The 17,271-nt window shown below is 35.2% G+C and overlaps 1 protein-coding gene and 1 long non-coding RNA gene across 2 annotated transcripts in view; one reads left to right on the forward strand and one right to left on the reverse strand.

Annotated features, from left to right (window-relative positions):
- The window catches only part of GRIK2 (glutamate ionotropic receptor kainate type subunit 2), a 262,126-nt gene that overhangs the window by 156,243 nt on the left and 88,612 nt on the right, over positions 1 to 17,271 (reverse strand). The gene's annotated exons all lie outside the window — the stretch shown is intronic.
- LOC128483292 (uncharacterized) lies at positions 10,216 to 15,322 on the forward strand. The gene is made up of 2 exons (XR_008351055.1): positions 10,216 to 13,148; positions 13,446 to 15,322. It is a non-coding gene; the product is annotated as an uncharacterized LOC128483292 (long non-coding RNA).

A 17,271-nucleotide genomic window follows, 5' to 3' on the forward strand; every position in this document is an offset into this window, starting at 1 on the left:
TTTGTATATAGTGATATGGGTTATGCTGCATTATTGTAAATGTCAGGCTCAATGTATAGTGATATGGATTATGCTGCCCCACCGTCAATGTGTGCTCAGTATAAAGTGATAGGTGTTATCCTGTATCACCGGCAATGTGGGCCTCAGTATATATTAACAGTTATGTTGTACCACCGTCAGCGCGTGCCTCAGTATATAATGGAAACAGTTATGTTGTACTACTGTCAGCACGTGTCTCAGTATATAATGATAGCAGTTGTGCTGCACAACTGTCAATGTCTGCCTCAGTGTATAATGATAGTTATGTTGTACTACTATAAGTGTCTAGCTCAGTATATAAAGATAGCGGTTATGCTGTACCACCATCAATATCTGGCTCAGTTATAGTGATAGGTGTTATGCTGTTCCACTGTAGTATCTGGCTCAGTGTATAGTGATAGGAGTTATGCTGTTTCACTGTAATGTTTGCCTCAATATATAAGGAAATTACTTAAGCTGCACCACCGTCAATGTCTGTCTCAGTATAGAGTGATAGGCATTATGCTGTACCACCGTCACTGCCTGGCTCAGTATATAGTGATAGGTGTCATGCTATACCACAGTCAGTGTCTGGTTCATATGGTATATATAATCATGAGTCGACATGGCAACACCACTATATATGCAAATGCTTAAATAAAAAGAGAACAATGTTATGGTGACTCCTGATTATAATATCAGAATTTCTTTTAGTTTATAGTGTCTTTAGCTGCTTAGCCAGTACTTAATTTGTAATGTTTGTCACTCATTTGTTAGGGCTTCTTAGAAACTTGTTGTGTTTGTTGTTTTTTTTTGGGGGGTTATTAAAGAAAGCACTATTATATGTTCAGTAAATGTTATTTAAACATATTTATTTTACTTACAAGTTATTAATTTATTTTTTCAGATTTCTTGTTGTTTACAGTTGACATACAGTTTACAAATTGGTGCAATAAATATTCTTGCCAACATAATTTTGTAGATGTCTTTACATTTGGGGGGGGGGTGCCACTTACAGGATCCGCCCCGGGTGCCAAATACTCTAGGTACGCCCCTGGTTACTGGTAATGTTTGGGGACTTGGTAATTTTATTTTAACAGAACAACAAAGATATACAATATTATTGCATTGAAATGCCAGGCATATATAGGGATGTATATCAAATGTTTATGGACATAGAGGTATATTGCCTTAATTATGTAAAATGAATCACTAATTTAAAGCCAAATTGTCCCATAGGCTTCACTGGGGTATTTGGCGCTTAGAAAATATAAATTCAAAGTTATATTTGATTATCAAACCATATCCTGTTGCATACACAAAAACCCATGTATATTTACAAATAGTGCTGTGAAACGCTAACATATGATAGTATCGCTGCATCGAACATTGGATGAATAAGAATATCAAGGTCATAGTAAGGACAAAGTTATGTTATGGTAGGTAGACTAGAAGGGACCTTGTCTGAATATCAATAAGTAGCTAGGCAATTGCTGAGAAAGAAACTGACAAGCAAAGTAGAACATTCTGGCTCAAGTAAAAGGAAAATAACAATACATTTGATAGATTTTGTTAAGGCAACTGGAAAATTGCTACATGAGGAATATGAATACAGAAAAAGCATGTAAGGTGGCATGCCCGTGAAGTGGAAGATTGTTTCTCGAGTGACAATGGAATTCTAAACACGAATGATAGACACAGCTAATGTGCTTGTGATGGGCAAATTTGGCTCCTTGTAAGAGAGGAAGCAGACCTTTGTTTTGTCTGTAGAAAGCAATTTTCCAACATTGCCTCCGTTGAGAATTTAAAAGAAGACATATATTTCTGCAACAATCAATTGTGATAGGATCCTTCACATGAAATTAATCTAGTCTACTTTGAAGGCAGATGCAATGTACTGTTGCTATCTTCATAAACAATATGAGCATTACGAACAAACAACCTAGTTTAGATTGAAACTGCTCTTTTCACTTTCACCTCATGCACTTAGGGGAAGAACTCAGCATTGTCTGGAAATTCGAGTCTTTTTCTTGGGCTTATAAATATTAAATATTGTTTCATTTTTCTACTCCAAAGCTCTTTTGTGTTCCACCAAGGGCTAGTATTACACTTTAGTGATAGCAACATAGTCTCCATAACTTTATAAAGGACATGGAATTGCATGTGGCACTGGTTATATAGCAGTAACATGTGTTTTAATGCTCTACCTACTAAAGTACAGTACAGCTATATAAAACCTATAGCTTTGCTTGCAAGGACGTAGGCAATATAACAATTTAACCTGTGTTTTCTGTGAGAATTAAAAGGGAAACCTCATATCTGCTCATGTTCTGTCCACGCAATTCACACATGATGGGATATATGTATTTGCCAAGAACTAATGTCATGTTCACAATGTTTGTAGGTTTAAGCTGATGGGAATGGAGAATCAGGGAACATATAAGTGTAGATATAATTAGTTTTAGCAGTGGGTTTATTAGATCTCCCAATGAAACAAATCATGGCAAAAGGCAATCAAATCAAGTTCCATCAAAATGGAACTATGATTGCTGAACAAGGAAAATAAAACTCCAAACAATCCTTCAAATAGTTTAAAACAAAGAAGATGGATAATGTCAATGTTACCCTTTAAGGGTCAATGATGTAAAAAGAATAAGTTAACATATTGTATCATTCATTTTAATTAATTAATGCTGGTGGTAAATGATTTGTTGGTCATCCTACGTATAATTTCATTCTTACTAGATGGTTGGCTATGGTTGTCTACCTCAAAATCCAGGAATTCAAGAGACAAAAGGACTGATGTTCTACATCTGATGAATTTCCCCAGAAATGGTGTCAGTAAAATAACTATAAATAAATATTTACAGTCTGGACTCTTTATGATTTTACACGTTATTGCTTTGTGCCTCTTGGTCTCTATAATAAACAATTTATTAAAGACCCAGCTGTCTAGTAAGTGCTTAAATGAAACATCCTGCAGTAATAATATAATACTGTTATTAATTTTAATGTCGAGTTGGTTGCAAATAAAAAAGAAATACTTATCTATGACATTCAGGGAAAGGGGCTGCTAATTTTAAGTCAAATCATCTTACTTGTTGACATTTGAAAATGATTAAAGCACAGAAAATGTGCAGAGGATGCTTTACAAATAGCACCTCAGATAATCAACCCTTAGGTAGCAGAATAATGAAATAATTAAAACTTGTCGTTTACTTCACTGCAAAATATATTCTACTACAGTTTCCAGTGTATCTGCCCCTCTTATATTGATACATCATTTTATTAAATACATTTGTTCTAAGTTATAACAAAGTAGACTTCCTTGCCTGATTTCCCAAGTGGCACAATCTTTGTTCTGTCCTTCGCAAGTGAACAATGACTTAAAACCTAAAAGTGAATGCCTATTTTATTGCAGATTTCTAAATGTCCTTCTCTTAGTTTCAAAGTTTTTTTTTTTTTTTATTTCAATAGACATTTGCATACATTTGCAAAGTAATGAAAATGATAGATCACATTAGTTTTCAATAGGCCCCAACAAAAAAGCATGGAATATTAATATAGGATACTGTCTATGGCTGGACTAGAGATGAAATCAGGCTGGATACACATGGCCATACATTGCGTTTTTATGGCTCGTGTATGGCTCGCCAGCAGCCATACACTGCAGGACCAGATTTGTCATTGGAGTGGCAGTAAGTGTAAGTAGGGGCACAGCCAGTGGCCTAGCAGGCATTTGTATGGTGTGCAAGCTGACCAGTCCACACCTAATAGTCACCTACATCCAATTATAGCCATATCCTCCACAAAAGGTTCAAGAAGAAATTCTAGTGTGTTTTATTTTCTTTTAACCCCTTAAGGACAATGGGCGGTCCCAAAACCCATTGAAAACAATGCATTTTGAGCCCGTACATGTACGGGCTTTGTCATTAAGGGGTTAAAATGCTTTTTACAGACTTGCTTGCATTCGTGTCATTAGTTTATTGCATATTAGAGGAGAAGAGGCCCTCCCCTGATCTATCTCTCTTTCCTCCTGCCATGTTATTTTCTTGCACGCAATACAGTCAACCTTTATTATATGTAACTGACATATTGTTACAGCTTTTCACCATACAGTGGGATGTGTTTTGGGTTAAGGTGACAATTATCACTGTAGTATGATCTGTGCGGTCAAGGAATATTTGTTCACAGTGGTGTTTTTGGTGTCTACCACAAAATGAAAATAACCTTTTTAACCCCTTAATGACAAAGCCCGTACATGTACGGGCTCAAAATGCATTGTTTTCAATGGGTTTAGGGACCGCCCATTGTCCTTAAGGGGTTAAGTGTTGCTGAATTGTTTGTGATTCATTGATTAACTGCATCTTAATATACAAAGAAAACAATGTTAAAATGGCTCTTTCTGAATGGGACTTTTTTTATTATTATTATTATTTATTGTTTTATATAGCGCCATCAAATTCCATAGCGCTGTACAATGGGCAGACAGGACATAACAAGTAGTATGTAACATAACAAATTGACTAACAGAGACAACAGGTGAGGAGCGCCCTGCTCAAGACTTTAGTTGAGACTTGAATATAGCAGTAATTTCAAATATCGATCAACCCTTTGTATGGGTTCTTTCTGTTAATATGGCATCTCTTCTTCTACAACACCCATTTCAAGCTCAATTTTCTATGAATTACATATATGCATTTCCTATCAGTTTATTCATACATAGGTATATTCAAATAAGAGAATGAGTGGAATAGTAACAAATGCATATACAACAAATACTTGCCATCTTTGTTTTTGATATTGAATGGTGTTTCCAATATTATTACAACACAAGTAATACCATTGCATTTTCAACGTTTTTAGAGATTAAATTTGTTAATATTAAATAACGTATCCAGGAACAAGTCTTAGAAAGTCATGAATGATGTGTTTTTCTGCAATATTCTCTGCAGTACATACCTTTTGGGCACTAAACATGTTCAGTTTCTGTGTGCCTTATACAGACCACTAAGAAAACGAAAAACAAGCTCCAGCTTCAATAACTACCTTCTGTCCTTGACTTGCGTCTTGTATATAGGCCGATACAATATCTTTTTACAAAGATAATAAACAATAATATTTCTTAATGAAATGGTGTAAAGGAGCTTTAAATCTGATAAATTGATAACTGTATAAGGTAACAGCACTGTTGTTTTCATTGATTTTCCTTTTGAGGTGTCCAAGGTCCACATTAATAACTTCACTTCAAGTACATTTTCCCCTTCTATGATTATATCTCTTGTGATTCATATTGTTTCAATAATTAGTTTAATTATTTTTCCCCAACAATTCTTTGTTCACATCATTATACTTTGAATTTGAGATAAAAGCCATCAAATGGCATTACAGTTGCCTTTTTAATTTTAATTAACAAGGACATTAAAAAAAAAAAAACCTTTTGGGAATACCTTTATGAAAGTTCCAAAAAATGTAAGGTACAAAATATTTCCACAAACATTTCACGTTACAGGAACCAATGTTATATGAAGTTTAGAAAGGTTTTTTAACCATCATACAATATAACAGTAGAAACTGTTCTAAAGATTCCTCTATGAGGAATAAGTATATTTTTTTAAAACATTAAAAACCAAATACTTGGAGTTTTAGTTTGTGAAATAGCTACTTTCTTAATAAATCTGTCCATAGTTAATCTGTGTATCTACCTAAAAAAGATGCACTAAACATGCACATATGTACCAATAAGATATCTTACTATTATGAAAGCTATTTTAGAAAATGAATAATCATTTTGTGGACCTTGTAATATAAATTCTGCCACATGTGAAAATATAGCTAGACTTGAGCACCAGCCAAAATGTGTGTTTGTTTTTTGGGGAAAACTTTCCTCGCATTTGACAAAATGTGTCCATCTCCATAATCGGTTCGGATGAAATTTGCCCAACGTTTTCATTTTCAGAAATCCCATTCGTCCATCTGGTTGCAATGGAAACAAGAAATAAATGCGTAGAAGAAGGTGAAAATGGAATTTGAGACCAATGGATAGAAGAAAGAGGGTCCACCTTAGCAGAATTGTGGTTCTACAACTTGTATTTGCATAGATCATCCAAGAAATCTGAACTGTTATAAGTTAAATTGGAGTTTTGCATTACATTTGCTGATTGCTTTAAATTTAGCACTGTGCCCCAAAATTGTTCCAGTATCTCTTAAGTATGGCCCTTTGTAGCTTTGAATAAATGCAGTTCTTTGAGAGTTCTTTGACTTGGTGTTATGAATTTCAGACCTTGATTCACTTAGCTAGCTCAGAAATATCTTCACTTCACAGCAAAGGTAGTTCACATCATATAATTATGTGAATCCAGCTAGACACAGCCATACATATTAACAGTATTCTTTGAAAATGTGTACTTACACTGTGTATAGTAAATATGTCAGTGTTGCAAAGAAGAAATCTTAGAAACATTGTAATTTGTTTTCTTGATAAAAAAGAACGTCGCATCTTTATTATGTAACATGAAAAATCAAACGGAAATAATCCATTTGAAAAGTATGCATGAATTGCTATTTGAAGCACCTAGCTTTTTTCTTTTTAATTTATATTTGAAAAAAATTAAATTTGTACAGTTTTATCAAGGTAGCTAGCAATGTGAGAAGCTGCCAGGGCCCTTTTTGATCTCTAGGTCACCAAACAAGCAAGAAAATGTGAAATGCATTTACCAAAATGAATAATTAAATGGAATATAAACCAATATATGGGCTATGATGAAAGAAATTTTAATAATATTTGATGACCCACACAGAACACATATTTGGTTCTACCTTCAATGTGTTTATGTTTAAATTGTTTCCCTGGCTAGGATGGTTCTATAGAAATCAATGCAACTCCCTACTCCTTTCTGTCATCTTATTTATTTTAATTGAATAACTATAGAAAGAAGCATGTGTCTTTTATACTGACATGCATGAATATACTGGGGATTAAAATCGGGCCTCCAGCCGATCAATGCTATGTGTGTGGTGAACTGCTAGATAGACATGGATGCATGCCACACTACTCATGTACTTAGGTGCTACTCAGGGCCGGCCCTACCATGGAGCAGAGTGGGGAAATTGCTCCAGGCGGCACTTTTGAAGTGGCGGCACTTTGCTGCCCCAAGCCCTTTTTTTTTTTACAGCGGAAGAGAGAGAGGGGCCCTCTAGCTCGGTCTCGGTGCCGGCTTGTAATGCTGAGCACCGGAAGATGACATCATTTCCGGCGCTCAGCATTACAAGCCGGCACCGAGACTGAGCAGGGAGACTTGCACCAGGACTGCTGAAAGGTAAGTACAAAGGGGGGGATAGGGTAGATAATAGGGAGGGAGAGTAAGGGTAGATAATAGGGAGGGAGGGAGAGTTAGGGTAGATAATAGGGAGGGAGAGGAAGGGTAGATAATGGGGGGGCGGCATTTTAAACTTCGCCCCAGGCTGCATTGATGTATCCATCAAAGTGTTGGATAAGCCTTAAGAAAAAAGTAAGTGGGATGTGATATCAGTCAGAGGCCTTCCAGCCATTTGCTCAGTCTGCCCTATGACAAGATCAGGCCTGCTGACATAGTTGGGAAAAGGAATGAATGTCACTATATTGTATACAATAAATCAAATTACTGAGTAATATAAAGAAAACATAATCCAAAATGAATGGACACATAGCACATTCTGGGGAGCTTCTCAGTATTATAAACAATTAACTCTGGCTTTACAACAATTTGATGCATTTCTAGAATTTATATCCATAGCTTGTTATATTTAAAAATATGCTTTTATTACCAAGCATTAAAATAATCTGCAGACGTCTACATAATGGTTGGACATTTGAATTCCTGATGAGCTTATGCCTTTTACTTATGGGGAAATGGAAAAGTACAGTCAACATTTGGACAAAGTGCATGCATAATAGCTTTGATGTATTCTCAAAATAACATGCGCAGTTTACTGCCTAATGTAAAATGTTCATAAATTCTACAATGTGCTTTGTCATCATTGTAATTGCAAGCTTGAATGGACCAACTCCCACCTTAAGATCCCACCACTACATAATTGATTTCCCAAATACACTAAGGTCTGATTCATGATGAGTAGCGTGTGCATTTTGCATGGTTTAGGGGGGAAAGGCCATGATTCTGAATGAAATGTGCAATATTTTGTATGCACGTTTAAGAAATTGACTGCTAGTTGTGTTTTGCCCCTTTATTCAGTAACATTTGTATCTCATGTTGGTTTAAAAATAGACTAATAACATAAAAAAAATTAACGTTATCGTTTTACTCATTGACATTGATTGTATAAAATCTATAAATTGTTTTGTGTCAAGAAATGTAATAAGACCATCCAAACTGTAATCTGAAAAACTACCAGGTTTCTGCATCAAGCCCCCTTTACTTACCAGCTATAGTTGACCTCTTATATAACACTGCTTTCACTGCCCTACTAGTTGGATAAGTAAAAATCATTCATTGAAATATATTGGGGCTAAAATATGCACAGTTTATAGGAAAATTTATATCAGAAATATAACCCTAAAATTATGAATGCTAGCAGCTGTGCAGAAGAGATTAAAAAAGAGACAAAAGGGAGTTTAATAGTTTAAGAAAATACATGTACATCTACTTATTTCTACATTTTTCTATGTTTTTGGAATTTACAGTCTAAAATGATGTCTTGTTACATTATTGGAGTGATCCGGTTGTTAATTTCAATTTAAAAGTACAGTTCCACTTAAAGAAATCTCTAAGAAGTTAAAAAAAATAATCATCAGTTAATCAGTCTGTGTTAGGATATTCAACAGTACTTGGCATAATATTCCCAGTGCTGCATTTAGATATAAAAGTAATCAGCAGAGTTGGGGGAACAGCCTGTTTAATAAATGAACCACTAGTTTGATTAAAATTAGGATTATTCAATTACTAATTAAAATACCTCTAACAGAAATACATTTCTCAGAGTAGTTCAGAAATATATTTCTAGGGTATATGTTATATTCCATGGTGCCATGGACTTTAAATTGTTTGGAAATGGCTTATAACCCTTCCCAGATTGACAGACAGCAACAATTGCTTCTCTAAGATCATTTCTGATGTCTTTCCTCCCTGGCATTGTGTTAGCATACACCTGAATGATCGAGACCAACAAACTGCTAAAACATTGGCTTTTATAGTGGTAGTCACACTTGCTGTTGATCAATAAATCAAGGGCATTTGGTTGTAAAATATTCTAATACATTTTCTAACCTCAATTAAGAAATGGACCATATATAATTATTAGTATAGGCAATAGTCAAAGATATGTAATTATTGGGCATAAATAAATGATAATTAAGATATATTAATGTTTCAATGGTAGGTTTCAAGGTTTCCTTGACCTTAATTATGGAATGAAGGATTTGCTGAACATGCAGTCTATAGATAGGATAGTAGCTTGCTAATGCATGGTATAGTTGTAACTCTAAATGGGCATTACAATATACGTACAGCGACCACCTAAAATAGGGTTTGGGCGTGTAAGACCTAAGTGAACATGTTTGAACACCTAATTAGGTGAAGACCAATAGACTGACATCATTTTCAAATGGTATATAAGCTAGGCCTGTGTAAGACATGGAGAGGCATGGGAAGAGAGGTCGAGTGAAGATGTACTTGCCATCCACAGACTCTTCACGTCCCAACACTCCCTCCCTCCATCCTCAGGAATGCATAAGACAGATGTCATGAACTAAATTCCTTTCCAAGGTTTTGTAAGACTTGTTTCGTATTTTTGTTATCTTCTTTTTATATTCTTCGTCTATTTTTGTTCGTATTAAATGTTTCACCTTCGTTTGCATCTAAGTGACTCTGCCTATTTTTGATGCACATACATATTTATGTGTTGATCCAATTATCGAAGTTTGTGTTTGGCCTGTATTTTCTTACATATCTGGCGTGCCAGCCCTGCGTATTTTTTCCTGACCGTTGCCCTCCAGCTTGCTCAGGGGGAAGGGCAGATATATCTGTACACTTTTTGCAAACTGTCGGGATAAAATTAAGAAAAGAACCTTTGAGTATACAGACTTCCAGACTTTAATGGAACCACAAGTGCTAAAAGACGCTATTGACGGCAGACGCAAGAAAGCCATACAGTGTGAAACAACAGCCACTCAAGGAGAGTTCACTAAACAGGGTAAGTTATGGATTTTATAAAAACATATGCTAACAAAAGTAAAATAACTTTTCAATTTGATAATTGTCCTACCAATGCACAGTTATGGGCTAGTTTGTACAAACAATATGAGCTAGAAAACATGAAATTGGATAAGAAATTGTTTTGTATAGATAAACTTAAGAAGAAAATGCAAAATGCCCTAAGCATGTTTAAAACATTTAATGAATTGATTATGGAGGATTTACAGCCTAGAAAAAGTATTTGCATGATCAACAAAGTTGTACCAGAATCTAACCCTGATGACAGTACTGACGACTTTAACAGCTGTCCCGACTGTTTTGTTTTAGCTCAGCAATTAGAGAACTTGGAGAGAGATATGGACAGACAAACTAATGACTGTCACAAGCCATTAACTAATCCTACTAATTCTGAATAAGTTGATACTACTAACCAAAGGTTGATATAGGAGTTTAATTAAGTGTGATTAACAAAGCATTACCCATGACATCTAACTCACCTGTTTGCATAAGTGTAGGTTTTAGTGGTAAAGGTAATACTTCAGCAACTTTGATTACTGGTGTTTTGTTTGAGATTCCTGGCTATTTGTGTACTGAAATTGATATCTGGCATTGTCCTAGCTCAGAAAATATCTTAGGAGCTGATGTAATGAGAGAACGAGGTTGGGTCATTGACTTAGGGAATCAAGTGATTTGGAGAAATAATAACCTTAAAGGGCCTGTAGTAATAGATCCAAGTGACTACAGTGTAGTGGCCGTCATCAATTTAATTGAGGAGGTATCCCCAAATCATGTTTGGCCACAAATGCATTTTAATGACTTGACTCTTGTAGAAATTGTGCAGAAACATCCCTCGTTATAGGCTCAGTCTAAGAATGAGGTAGGGACGATGAAAGATGTTGTTGTTAAAGTGGAAGGAACAGATCCCATAGCTCAGAAACAGTACTGATTGCCTCCAGATTCAATTGAGCCTTTGTCCAAAATTATTGAAGAACTACTTTCAACAAAGCGTCATACGCAAATTAAATTTGGTGACAAATTATCCGTTATGGGCCGTTAAGAAATCAGATAATTCTTATAGAATGCTTCTAGATCTGCGTATGTTTAATAAATGTACCCCAAATGTGGCGCCAATTGTAGCAGATACCCCTGACATCATGTCTCGATTGAATGCTAATGCTAAAAAGTTTTTCTTGGTATTAGATATCAGTAATGGTTTTTTCAGTATTCAGATAGAGTTGTCAATACAAATTTGCTTTTACTTTTCTGAATGAGCAATATGTATTTTGCAGATTACCACAGGGGGCGCACATGTCACCTAGTCTGTTTCATCAGGCATTGGCAAAAGTGTTATCAAAATTCTCAAGGCAAGATTGTATTCTACAGTATGTTGATGATATCTTGTTGGCAACAGAGACTAGAGAGGAACATCTCACCTTGCTAGCAGAATTGTTTAATCTGTTGTATGAGTCAGGATTGAAATTAAATCCAAGGAAGGTCCAATTACTGTAACAAGATTCAGTACTTGCGAGTTTTGATAAGTCCAAATCACATGTGTGTTGAGATATTTCAGGGGGATTATCCATCTCTTTTTAGAAAAGAAGTAGAGGAAACTGATGAACCTGTATTTGTAGATTGTTCTAGATTTTGCTTGAAAGGATGAGCTATTCAGTATAGACTACCAGGACATTTTTCTGCCCAGACAGCAGAAATTGAAGCAATGATCCTTTGGTAATCTATAGCGATAGTTCATATGTCGTATGTTCACTAACAGACTACTTACCTGTGTGGAAAAAACAAGGTTTTGTGGATTCATCTAACAAAATCTTAAATCATGTTGATACATTGCAGACTATCTTTGAGCTTGCTCCTAAAAATCCTAACCGATATGCTATTGTCAAGGTACCGGGCCATAGCAGAGGGACTAGTGATTTAGCTTTGAGAAATGAGAAAGCAGATTCTCTAGTAAAGGAAGCAGCTTTGACAGAAGAAATAGTGATGGAACTGGAACCGTTGGAAGTACTACCAGTAAAGAGTAAGGAAGCAAATTTACCTTCATTCATCGATAAAGATGAAAGATGCGTTCATTATAGAACGTAGGAATAAAATAACACCTCCCTTTATTTGTGAAAATGGAGTGGTATGTTATAAGATGCAAGGTAATTTACTTCTAGTTGTGCCTAAACACTTGCAGACGGAATTCACCCGCTATAAGATGTAAAGATTAGGTCATGTGGGTTAGCAAAAGTTGCTGGAAAACTTCAAAGAGAAGTTTTTTTGGGACAAAAAGGTGGACTCTGTACAAAATGTTGTTCAGTCATATCTTATTTGTGCTCAAGTAAACCCCAGGCCTAAAGGACAAAAGTCTCCACTTCTAAGAATTGCACCTGCAGATGGTTCGTGGTCTATACTGCAGATTGACTACATAGGTCTCCTACTTCAGGTAACCAAGGTCTCAGGTATGCATTGGTTGTGGTAAATGTATTTTCTAAGTGGGTAGAATTGTAGCCTGTCAGGAATGATGATGCTTTGTCTATGGCAAAAGCATTAAGGAATCATGTTTATACTTGGGGAGACCCAAGGATGATTGCTTCTGACAGAAGGAGCCATTTTACTGGCAATGTCATGCAGGCTGTTTGCGCAATCCTGGGGGTACGTGAACAATTCCATGTTCCATACTATCCTTAGTCCGCAGGTATTGTAGAAAGAATGAACAGAAAGATTAAGTCTAGAATTGCAAAAATGTTACTTGATAAAGGAAATAGTTGGGTTGATGCAGTACCTCTAGTATTGACGAGTATTAGGGGAACGAGCTCCTCAACTACCCAGTATACACCTTTTGAATTAATGACAGGAAGGAAAATGCCATTGATCTTTCCTCATGAAACGTTTTTGTCTACTCCACCGAAAGATGCCATTGCAAGAACTAAGTGGTTACAGGTACTTCAGGAGAATTTAAAAACAATTCTTCCTCACGCAGCGTCTAGAATGCAGCGTATGGTACCGCCTCACTCTTCTAAATTTGTAAGAGGAGCATCAGTAATGATTAAGACTTTTAGGAAGGCGGGACCTTTGGAAAGCAATTGAGAAGGACCTTTTGAAATAATCGACACAATGGGTCAAGATCCTTGTTCAAATACAGAAAAGACTGTGAAATATACCCATAGGCAGCAGAAGCTGTGGTTACATGTTGACCAGTGTAAAGTATATGTTTCTAACTAAATTCTGTTCTTGCAGGAACACAGTTCTGCAAGAAAATGGAGAAACAAAGCAGTTAACTATTGGAAGGAGAGCATTCTGAGAAACAGCAATACAAGAATCGTGACATCAAGATAGCATAGTTTTTTGATAGCTGTGTTGTTTGATCTGTACCAGAAGCCAATTGGAATTGATGATCCGACAAAGGATTTACCACAGGAGACATTGTTATCACATAAAATAAGAGAAGTTCGAGTGGATCAACTCCTGACATCGGACATTGATACATCAAGAGACATTGTTGGACGAATTAGATTAATTATAATTTAAGATATACAGATTTTGTATTTGATGGGGAAAATCTGGAACAATTAGAAGCTTCAGCTTGTCTTCATTTTGTTTCCAAAGTAATATGTCTTCCAGGGCAAGAAAAGGTTGTCTATCATTTATCATGTGAGGCCAGGATTGAAAGTGTTACATCTATGCATGAATTAATGACTCAAGTAAAAGGAGGGAAAGTTTGTTTTCAGGTAATGAAGGAAGAGTCATTGGTCAGAGCATTCTTTTCAAATTGTATGCATAATGAAACTCTTCACAGAGGATTATATTGCATAGAAGGAGAATTGAAAAAGTTGGAGATAGATGGGAAAAAGTTTAATGTCTCCACTATGGGCATAGAGCGTTTAAAAATACTACCTCTGCAATTTAATCTCACACAGATAGACCATTTTCATTGGAAAACATGGACTGAGGAAATAAAGAAAGATAAGGGATTATTGGCCATATTAAAGCAACAATTGAAAGATGCAGAAATTGTTTTCCTACATAAACAAGGAGAATTAGAACAAATTCAACATCAATGGAATGATATGTCTGGAGTTAGTTGGTGGTCAAATTTTAAAAAATCAGTAAATATGTGGTCACAATCTTCGGTAAAATCCGCAGCTGGGAATATATTGTCAAATCAAATTGTTATTATAGCTATACTTGTTTTATTATGTATTGACTATCAAAGTTTTCTTATGTGTAGTGTAGTGTATGTGTAGTAAGATGTATAAACAAGTTAGGAAGTAGATGAGGGAGATGGAATATTAAGGGAATTGATAAAAAGAGCGCAATCTTCTCATTCCATAACAAACGTAGAGAAAAGGGTGTCTCATGCTAATGATTATCATATGGTCCCAGGTAAAGTGTGATGTGATTGTAGTATAAATGTGATACAAATGTGATATGAATGGTGAGTAAATGTGTATATTGGAAAATATATGATAAGGATATTATCCTATCATCAGGGGGAATTGTAAAATATTCTAATACATTTTCTAACCTCAATTAAGAAATGGACCATATATAATTATTAGTATAGGCAATAGTCAAAGATATGTAATTATTGGGCATAAATAAATGATAATTAAGATATATTAATGTTTCAATGGTAGGTTTCAAGGTTTCCTTGACCTTAATTATGGAATGAAGGATTTGCTGAACATGCAGTCTATAGATAGGATAGTAGCTTGCTAATGCATGGTATAGTTGTAACTCTAAATGGGCATTACAATATACGTACAGCGACCACCTAAAATAGGGTTTGGGCGTGTAAGACCTAAGTGAACATGTTTGAACACCTAATTAGGTGAAGACCAATAGACTGACATCATTTTCAAATGGTATATAAGCTAGGCCTGTGTAAGACATGGAGAGGCATGGGAAGAGAGGTCGAGTGAAGATGTACTTGCCATCCACAGACTCTTCACGTCCCAACACTCCCTCCCTCCATCCTCAGGAATGCATAAGACAGATGTCATGAACTAAATTCCTTTCCAAGGTTTTGTAAGACTTGTTTCGTATTTTTGTTATCTTCTTTTTATATTCTTCGTCTATTTTTGTTCGTATTAAATGTTTCACCTTCGTTTGCATCTAAGTGACTCTGCCTATTTTTGATGCACATACATATTTATGTGTTGATCCAATTATCGAAGTTTGTGTTTGGCCTGTATTTTCTTACATTGGTTTGCAGCATCTTTCTGCTATTTAGCATCTTAATTCTTATGGAAGAGTGTACTTAGTTTTTCACACATGGCTTCTCCATTTTGGCTTTATTTTTGTTGAATAAATTATGACACAGTGTAATATGTCATGTGTTGGTTGTATTGTCATGTACTGAGGTTGTATTTACTTAAATTTTTAGACCTGCTAAGGAACAGATGATTGTTATTATGTCCTGATATGTAAAACCTTAGCATTGCATACTTTCTTTTTCACGCAACTGTAATACAACAAATTGAATTTAGATGATATCTATATTATCACCTATTTTATATATTTTTTCTTATATTTTGTCAGGGGCATTTATATTAATATGTTTTTTTATTCTAAAGGGAAGTCTAGAAAATCGTCCTCCTTCCAGTGTATGTATCAGTAATATTAAGGCACAAAACACACTGTTGACATACAGTGAAAACAGCAGCTGTTAGCATTTGCTAGCACACACTGAAAGCCAGGGTACTCAGTTTGTATAAATTATGAAATCCACAATTTTATGATTGTCAGAAGGTAATTATTTTTCGTTTTGACCCATAATCTCTTTTGTAAGTAACTAAGTATTATTGTAAATATATTATGGATCCAAACAATGATACACAAGTAAAACCTTGTTTCTCTTTTTCTATGAGCCATTATAGTACTCTAGTTGACTGCTTTTTTATTTTTTATTTTGCTGCTGTTGTTAAACAGAGATTTATTTTCTCTTTAGTTTAAAAGACCTTACTGTAGGGTTTTACTTGAGAGAGCTGAATGCATATAAAAAAATAAATATTTAATCATTTGCAAAAGTCAAACAAAACTTCTCATTGTGTTTCATGTAAAATTAGCAAACTTGGAAAATTGTGCCATCAAAGCATTAGTGCATACAGCTGCTGCAGTCACACTCTCTTTTCATATGCATATTATTTGGTTACGTTAGCAACAACTGTTTTGCATGGAAGCAAAAGAGCTTGCTACAGTATTATACATTGATCTAGACGACTTTTTAGCTAAATGTTCCTGAAGAATATTTCTGTGATGTTAGCAATAAAGTTAACATTAAAAAGCCTCTTGCCATCAGTCTGTACTAATTGGTTATTGTCTTGCATTGTTCTCTAATATGTGGGGAAAAAAAAACATTTAGCTTATTTTAATGTTTTAGGATCAGCCTAGTTTGACTTTGTTTAAAGTATTTATCAAATGTCAGTAGTTTATTAGATGCCAAAATATTGTTTTGTATGTGTTTAATTCTTGGAAATGCTTAGACCTGACCATATCTATGTATAGCCCTAAATATGTCTGCCTCTTTTTCCATAAAGGAGATGGCTGGCTAAAAGCAGATTAGAGGGGGTGAAGATGGCATCCTCAGCGATATGGCTAGCCACTGGTACATAGGGCAAGAGGGGGGATTAGGAGAAATACCAAACTCAAACAACTCAAGTTTGCCCTCAGGAATCTGCTGCCTTTTTGGCAGCATCCTGGGCAAATTGATATTGTGTGGGAGTCGCAAGTATTTCTCAATAACTGGTCATAGAAGCAGAGGGACATGATAGATGATGGCAGTTACACTGAAAACTCATTGTTGACTCACTAGAAGCAAAAAGTAAAACTGATACAAAAATTTATGGTTTAATCGATTGAACTTTCATGTGAGATTTGGTGCTTTTGAAAATATGCATCACGGTTCAAATTAACTATTTAAACATGTATTTTATTATTGTAATATATAGTATAGAATAATATAGTAAAGTTATTTTTAATACATATATGTATATATCTAACGTATCTTGTAGCTTAAAACCAACTGTCCTACATTACCCTTATATCAAATGGTAAGGTACAC

This window comes from Spea bombifrons, chromosome 3 (genome assembly GCF_027358695.1).
Source record: "Spea bombifrons isolate aSpeBom1 chromosome 3, aSpeBom1.2.pri, whole genome shotgun sequence".
Classification (NCBI taxonomy): Eukaryota; Metazoa; Chordata; class Amphibia; order Anura; family Pelobatidae; genus Spea; species Spea bombifrons.